This window comes from Rhinoraja longicauda, chromosome 16, assembly GCF_053455715.1.
Source record: "Rhinoraja longicauda isolate Sanriku21f chromosome 16, sRhiLon1.1, whole genome shotgun sequence".
In the NCBI taxonomy this organism is placed as follows: domain Eukaryota; kingdom Metazoa; phylum Chordata; class Chondrichthyes; order Rajiformes; family Arhynchobatidae; genus Rhinoraja; species Rhinoraja longicauda.
The window spans coordinates 36,404,481-36,412,792 of NC_135968.1; positions in this window are offsets into that span (position 1 = coordinate 36,404,481).

An 8,312-nucleotide genomic window follows, 5' to 3' on the forward strand; every position below is an offset into this window, starting at 1 on the left:
TATCCATCAACTTCATACCATACATGAGTCTAATAAATCCTTTTCTGGGACAGCAGCAGAGTGCTGCCACATTCTGATGCCATTTTGCAACTTCCAAGTCTCTGAAATATCCAATTTAAACCTAAAGAGACATATAATTCTTTGGAAGAAAACTTGCAACTAAAAATACAACTACAATCATTTGTAAATGGCTGCAGGCAAGTTAGAAAACAGTGCTTCAATAATTCTCATACAGAGCAGTTGCTTCATCAACTTTGATGTGTCAAAAGGGCAAAACCTGAAGGTAGAAGAAGCTGTACATGCTGGAATCTTGAGCAAAAGACAAACTGCTGGAGGAACTCAGTGGGGCAGGCAGCATCTCTTTGCTTGCTCAATCCAACTTGATAGTAAACAGAAAGAATCTACTTGGCAGTCAATTAGATTATTAAGAGGTTAATAATTAGGAAACATCGATTAAAGTAAAATGGTGAAAGTATAAAAAGGATTGAAGAATAAAAAACAGCATTCATCATTATCTGAAAGGATAGTTTCCCAGAAACCCTTATCATACTTAAATGTTTTCTAGAAAAACTGTAATCTCCAAGGCCATGGAACAAGGAAAAGGGATTATTCATGAATAGCTCCAGTTTGACAGGCATGGACTTGATGGCTCAAGTAGTATATTTTCTGGATGATAACTTTCTATGATTCCACAGAGCAGAGATGGCTCAGAGAGGATTTGATGGGGGTGTTCAAAATAATGAATAGTTATGAATGAATAAATAAGTAAAAATTGTTACAAGTGATAATAATAGGAACCAGATAACATAAATAATTGACAAAGTCTCAGAAGCAACATAAGTCAATATTTTTTATAAAGTAGTTTGTGCTTTGAATTGTACTGTCTGACAGGTTGGTGGTAGTTCAACTTATTATTAATTCAATAGAAAATTTAATACAAATGTGAAGAGTAAAACAAATCAGTGTTACAAAAACGAACTGGAGAATGGAATTAATCTGATATCTTTGGCAAAGATATGATAGCATATATGATAGGCTATTGGTGTTCTGATTCTCCTCTAATTCTCCACTCTGCTTAAATATTATCATCCTCATCTGACCAGCTGAATATATGCATTCTGTCGCTAGTGGTGAGGTTTCCCTACCGAGATCAGGCAGAATGTCCATTCACAAAAGTCCATTCAGAGTAAAAGGTTAGAATTATTTGGGGCCACACCCAAAACTTTATTGAGTCTTTTTACATGAGATGATCTACAGATCTGGTTGCAATAATTTTGATACTGGCAGAACCTGCAAAAAGGTGGATATCTATCTGACCATCTGTGAGCAATGTACATATTTCAGCTGTCTGTGGTTGGAAATATCAGCATTTTTATGTTAGACGGGCCTCAGTTCAGTCCTATCCCAAATTAATTTTGGTTTCACCCTGTGTATCTGTGCCAGTTTCAACAAATACAGGAAAGATTCGGTTTTCAAGAACAGCAAGAAACAGAGCTCAGCTTTGTCTCTTCCAAGAGTGTGGAAAGCATGTAGTAATGGCAAAGGAGGAGTTAGTCAGTGAGGAATATAAACAGCTTTATATATATAATAGCATAGAAATGCAGAAACAGAAAACCATTTAGAACCTCCAGCTTGTTCTGCCAAGTAAAAACATGCAAAAGAACAAAAAAAATCAGTGTTACAGAAAAAGAACTGGAGAAGGGAATTAATTTGATAGCTTTCAGTTAATTCCATGTACCAAACCTTTCACCATATCTCTTAATGTCTTTCTGAAAAATCTCAGGTGTAAAATCATAGTGGCAATCGCAGGAGAGTTCCAAACTTCTGCCATTCTCCATGTGTTGAAGTCTTTATGATCTCACTCCTGAAATATCTGCTTTTATTTTTTGCAAAGGAGTTGGGTGCAAGACGACTCAAACTAATAACAGAGGTGATCGGTCAGCTAAGAATGACCTTCAGCCACATCTAAATGATGGATTATGGGGGGTCAAGCAAGGGTAGAACATGTACAATTAATGGTAGGGCCTAAAGGATTCTTGAAAATGGACTCTCTATGACATTGAACTAGTAGGAGAAGCCAGCAATGGCTGCCTAATCGTTCTTTGTGTTTTAATTGTATATGTTAAATGTATGTTTTTATTGTTCTTTAACTTGTTTTATGTAGGGGGTGGTGGGGGGGTTGGGGGAAACGTTTTCTAATCTCTTACCTCGACGGAGATGCAATTTGTTTTCCGTATCGTATCTCAGTCCGCACTGGGGCCTAAGATCGAGGAGTTGGCGGCCTTTGCTGGAGATCAATTTTGAGAGCTCCACCGTGGTCACCTGCCAAGGGTCGACCTCGGAGCTCCAACCGTGGGTGCTTACGAACTTTAACATCACGGTCTCTGGTCAGAGACCGACTTAGGGAACCAAGCCGCGGGAGTTTCGACCGCCCCGATGCGGGAGTTTCGATCGCCCAGACACTGATGTTTCGATCGCCCCAACACGGGGGCCTCAACCGCCGGCTGCGGGAGCTTCGATCGCCCCGACTGATGGTTCGACTACCCTGACCGTGGGAGAATAAAGAGGAAGTAGATTGGACTTTTTTGCCTTACATCACAGTGAGGAATGCGGGGAATCCGCTGTGGTGGATGTGAATGTTAACGTTTATGTAGTTGTGTGTCATTGCTTTTTTGGTACATGTGACAATAAAAGACCTTTGAAACGTTTGAATTGTGATATACACTTTGTCATCATTTAGGGAAAACAGATTAGTGTCGCTGAAGTCAAGGACCCCTCCCACAGGAAGCTTTAATTGTTGAATTGAGACTTGCTGTGCTTTAATTGAAGAGCATCAGCTTTACATGGTATGTGAGAAGACGGAAATAAAGATCTCCATCTTATGGCAGAAAGGTCCTCTGAGAATTTTCCTTGGTGTTTAATCTAATCTTCACCTTTACTCACCCCTCTCACCTTTTGCTGTCATTGTCATACAGGTCCCTAACTGCATCTCTGTTTCCCTATCCTGAGCATGCCCCCACACCAATCGATCATGCATCCAACCTCAAATTTCCTTCCTGCTCTTGATGTTTTGAGGTGTTGATGTTTTCTTGGTGCCTCTGACTCCCGTTTCATTCCCAGTTCCAGGTTCAATTGAAGGTAGACATAACATGCTGGAGTAACTCAGTGGGACAGGCAGCATCTCTGGAGAGAAGGAATGGGTGACGTTTCGGGTCGAAATCCTTCTTCAGATTCAATTCATGAATTGTATATCCTGAACTCAATTAAGAAATAAGGTTTACTGAACTTAGTATTACATGGAGAGCCAATTTTCCAAAACAACAGAATGGCTATGAATGTTTATCTTGTCAGGATCATAATATCAATGAGTTCAATGCAGCATTGAAAAGGAAAATTATTTCAGGTGTGGTGTCACCAAATTGTCATTAAACTGTCCTATACATTTGCTACACTGAAATTACATGCTCACACAACTATCTTTGCTGCCACTTTCAATGACACTTTGTTCCAGTATCACATTAGGTATTATCTCTGAGATTGTTTAAAGGAAGCCAAAAGCACAGGGACAATGGATGGATTGACATGATATGGTAGTGAATTGGGGATGAGAGATATAGGTGTGCTTGTTGAACCTCACATCATTGGGCAGATCTATTGAGATTAGCTTGCAACTGCCAATAAGCCGGTAACTGGTTGATTTCTAATCAAAGGCTGAAAATCGGATTTCAGTTTAGCATGGGGGTAAAGCCCAGGAATATTTGAGATACCCAGTAAGTCTGTACCATGTTAAACTTGACATAAGAATAGTCATCACTTTAAAAAGAACATGTTTGCTAGACAAAGGTACGTGCATTTTTTTTCTTTGATTGTATTATGTTAATTTAAATGGTAAATAGTATAGATTTAGTAAATATAGTATAGTATAGATTCTTTGAAGAGAAGGCTGGAAAAGCTTGAGGGTGAAGGCAATGGAGATTTAATTGATAGATTTAGATGAGGAAAAATAGGGCGAGGTTTGTATTCAGCATGTATAGGCACGGGCTACCGAAGGAGATTTTTTTCTTCCAAACTGTCAAGTTACGTTCTGGGGGTTATGCAGCATCCCAGCAGAAAATGGATAAGTGTCAGTTCGGGTCTGCACCATTCTTCAAACTGATTGTGGCAGGTATTGGGGAGGAAAGAAAGCTGGAAGAGAGGAAGATGCAGGACAATGTCTGGCAAGTGATTGATGGATGCAAGCAAGTAGGGTTTATGATTGGCAGATAGTTGAAAAAGGGTCAGAGATGAAAAGACAAAAAGTATGATAAAAAGGTAGAAGATGCATAAATTGAGAAGCTAAAAGAAGGAACATAGGTGAAGGGGATAGAGCGTGGGGGAAAGGGAGAAATGGATAGGGTAGAGAAGAGAGGGGGAAAAACCTAAAATAGGAGAATTCAATGTTCATAATGTTAGCTTGTAAACTACCCAAGCAGAATATGAGGTGCTGCTCGCAAATATGAGTTTGTGTGTGGCCTCACTTGGGCAATGGAAAAGACCGGAACTGCAGTTCACAGACGAGACACAGGTGAAGAAGACACCTATGACAGCACAGCAAAGGGAGGAGAGGGATACCGAGTTTTCTATAAAGGACATCTAGTATATGCTAAAATGGAAAGCCCCATCTTGAAACAGATGTGGTGGAGACAGAGAAATTGAGGAAAGGGGATAGCATCTTTGCAAGTGGTGCTATATTTGAATATTTTTTGATCTTGGCGTACATTTTTAGCATTGTTTCGATTTGAGATTTGCAATATTTGCATTTTTTAAACAACATGTTGGAGTAACTCAGTGGAACAGGCAGCATTTCTGATGTTACTGAGTTACTCCAGCATTGGGGTTTTTTTGGTAAAGGAACGTCTGAAGTTCCTTGTGCCTCCGTCTACATTTCTTATTTATATTTTCCCATTAAAATTCCTTCAACGTGCTCTATATACAATATGCTTGATCACATTTAATTTCCAAACAAAAAACATTATTGGGTTGAGACAATCACCGTTTAAAAAAATTCATTTTTGCATCACCTCGCTTTTCTTTTGCATGAAGTAAAGTGAAGACATCCGTCCACCTTCTGCAAACTTGTCTCCTTTTCCCTGAAATCTACCATTTTCCAGGTCTGAAGAAGGGTCTCGACCCAAAACGTCACCTATTCCTTCTCTCCAGAAATGCTGCCTGACCCGCTGCATGTCCAGCTTCAGGTTTCTGGGCACACATATTTCAGGGGACCTCCTCACATGGGCCACTAACACCGCTGCACTAGTCAAGAAAGCACAGCAACGGCTGTTTTTCTTGAGAACGCTAAAAAAGGCTGGTCTGCCGCAACAGTTGCTGATGACCTTCTACCGCTGCACCAGAGAGCATACTAACATACGACATCTATGTGCGGTATCTCAGCTGCATGGCAGCAGATAGGAGAGCTCTTCAGCAGGTCGTCTGCAAAGCGTAGAGGATCATTGGGATGCAGCTACCAGCCCTGGAGGACATCTACAACGCACACTGCCTCAGGAAAGCCACCAGCATCAACAAAGACTCCACACACCCATGCCACTGTCTATTTGAACTACTTCCATCTGGCAGACGTTACAAGGCCTCCGCCCGCACCTCCAGACTAAGAAACAGTTTTAAGGGCCTGTCCCAGTTTAAGGCGATTTTTAAGGCGACTGTCAAAGTCATAGCAGATTGCCAAATTTTTTTTTACCCAACGACAATGACTACGACAATGCCGAGTCAGGTCGATACAAGTTACTTTTTTTGTGAAACTAGCACCTGGCTAAGAGATTACACCGTCTTCAGAAACATCGCAAAATTCCCACGCTTACCTGACCGTCAAATTGTCGCCTCCAATCTACCTGTCAAATGTCTTGACGGTAAATAAATTGGTTAAACAAAACTATCTTCTGGTATCTTCAAATGCCTTTTCTTAATTTTAGTATTATGTGCTTCTAAATGCATCTGCCACAAGGGTTTTTCAGTGAACCTCCAGCAGAACCAATGCGTTCCCGTGGGATACTTGGAATCTGGTTTTAACGTGACGTCCGGGACTTTTCCAAAAGACAGCGAGAACCCGACTGCCAATATTGTTGTCTCCACTGTCTTTGTATCAGCCTCCCCGGTATCAACATCTTTTACTTATCCAGTCCCGCTGAAAATCCCACGGCCACTCTTCCTCCCACTGTTGGGAGATCTGATTCCTTGTAACCTGCTGCCGTCAGGTTCAGGTGTCCGCCCACCTTTGACAGCATCGCGGTCTCCACCCCCATCTCACACCTGGCTGTTGCAGCTGCTTTTCAGTGGACGGGTTTTGACCACAGGTGTCAGGCATGGAGGCGCCTGTGACGTGGTAATGGTCTGGCCGGACCTTGCTGTCCTTACGGTCAGGTGTCCATACCCCTTTTAACAGCATCGCAGTAACTCCGTTTATCTTTGTGTTAGTAGTGTCTGTCTTTGTGTGAGTGTTTGCCTTTAAACGTAGTGAAATGCTTGTGTATGTGTTTGCTTCATTGATCAAAATAAATGAATGAAAAGAGTTCTCATAGTGCAGTGCCTGTATCAGCGTTTTATTTAATTGGTCAAAATGAATGAGACTAGAATCTGAATGATGCCACGATAAAGTACTTAGAAACACAATAAATGCAGACTCTAATTTATTTTTAATCACCAAAATCAACTTTATTACAACAAACTATCATATCATATCATATATATACAGCCGGAAACAGGCCTTTCGGCCCTCCAAGTCCGTGCCGCCCATATTCCTATGAAAGATGGATAACTACATGCCAAAATCTTTCTTTAAAAACGGACACTTCAAACGATTACAAAATATGCCAAAAAATTTCACTGGCCGGATCTTGCTGTCGGTTTGTTCAAGTGTCCACCCATCTTTGACAGCATCGCGGTCTCCGCTCCCATTCCACACCTGGCTGTTGCAGCTGCACTTCTGCCGGCTGTCAAAACGGGTTTTGACAGTTGTCTTCTCCTGATCCCGGTATCTGTCTCTGGCTGACGTTGGTAGTCGACAATGAAATTCATCCGTCCGGCGTACTGGCGACAACCTAGCAAACCTGGGGACAGCATACGACAGCGTCCGCAATAAGCTACGTTACCTGACGAGAAATTTCTAGCAGGTAAATCTTTCCGTGACGTGCCGAGATCCAATACGATTCATTGAAGACTCCTCACGATCATGCCCGCGACACCCCGGCGAACGTTTGGCGACAGCCTAGTCGCCGGCGGTCACCTTAAAATCGCCTAACTGGGACAGGCCCTTTATTCCTAGAGCTATAGCTGCTCTGAATGATCTGCCCCCCATGATCTGTCTCTGCCCCCATGGCCATCTGGCACAACTGACCCGGCATGGACCTTTTTGCACTTTACCTTGTTTCTTTTTTTCCCCTTTCTTTTGTTGTTTTTGTTTTTGCCACGTTTTATTTATTTTATTTTATAGCATCGATATGGAATTCTTAATCTCGTTGTACTTGTACAATGACAATAAAGATATTGTATTGTATACTCCAGCATTTTGTGTCTATCTTCGGTTGCAACCAGCATCTGCAGTTCCTTCCTACACGTTGTTTTTAAATGTGCTATACAAATAAATTGACTTGACTTGACATCTAGTTTTTATTCTATCTCCCACACTTGTTGTTTTTTTTAGCTCTCAAAGATTAGCTTTGGTCAAGAGAATGTAATCGACGTGGAAAGGACTTTGCATTGCACAGAAGGAACCTGGTTTACACCGGTGGACGCAAAAAGCTGGTGCAACTCAGCGGGACAGGCAGCGCCTCTGGGGAGAAGGAATGGGCGACGTTTCGGGTTGGAGACTTCTTCTTCAGACTTTGCAAATAAATGTCATGGGGCGCTGGTTTCCGAAGGCTAATGGACGGCGGCCCGCAGTGAGTGAGAGAGTGGGGGGGAAAGGCGAGTGGAAGTGGGGCTGTATAGCAGCGGAGGCAAGTGGAGCGGCGCTGTATAGCAGCGGAGGCAAGTGGAGCGGCGCTGTAGCAGCGGAGGCGAGTGGAGGGAGGCAAGTGGAGGGAGGCGGAGCTGCAGCAGCGATGGCGGCGAGTGGGGCGGCGCTGCAACAGCAACAGCGGCCGCCCCAGGGCGTGGATCCCGCAGCCCGCGTCCCCATTGGCAGCTGCAGCTTCAAAGCACACGAGCGGCGGCCCAATCGTTTCCTTTGGCGCCTCAATTCAAACCAAACCGTTTGGGATTTTTTTTTTCGAAAGCAAACTCGGACGGATCTCCGCAGGGAGATTTGAAGTGGACCGATT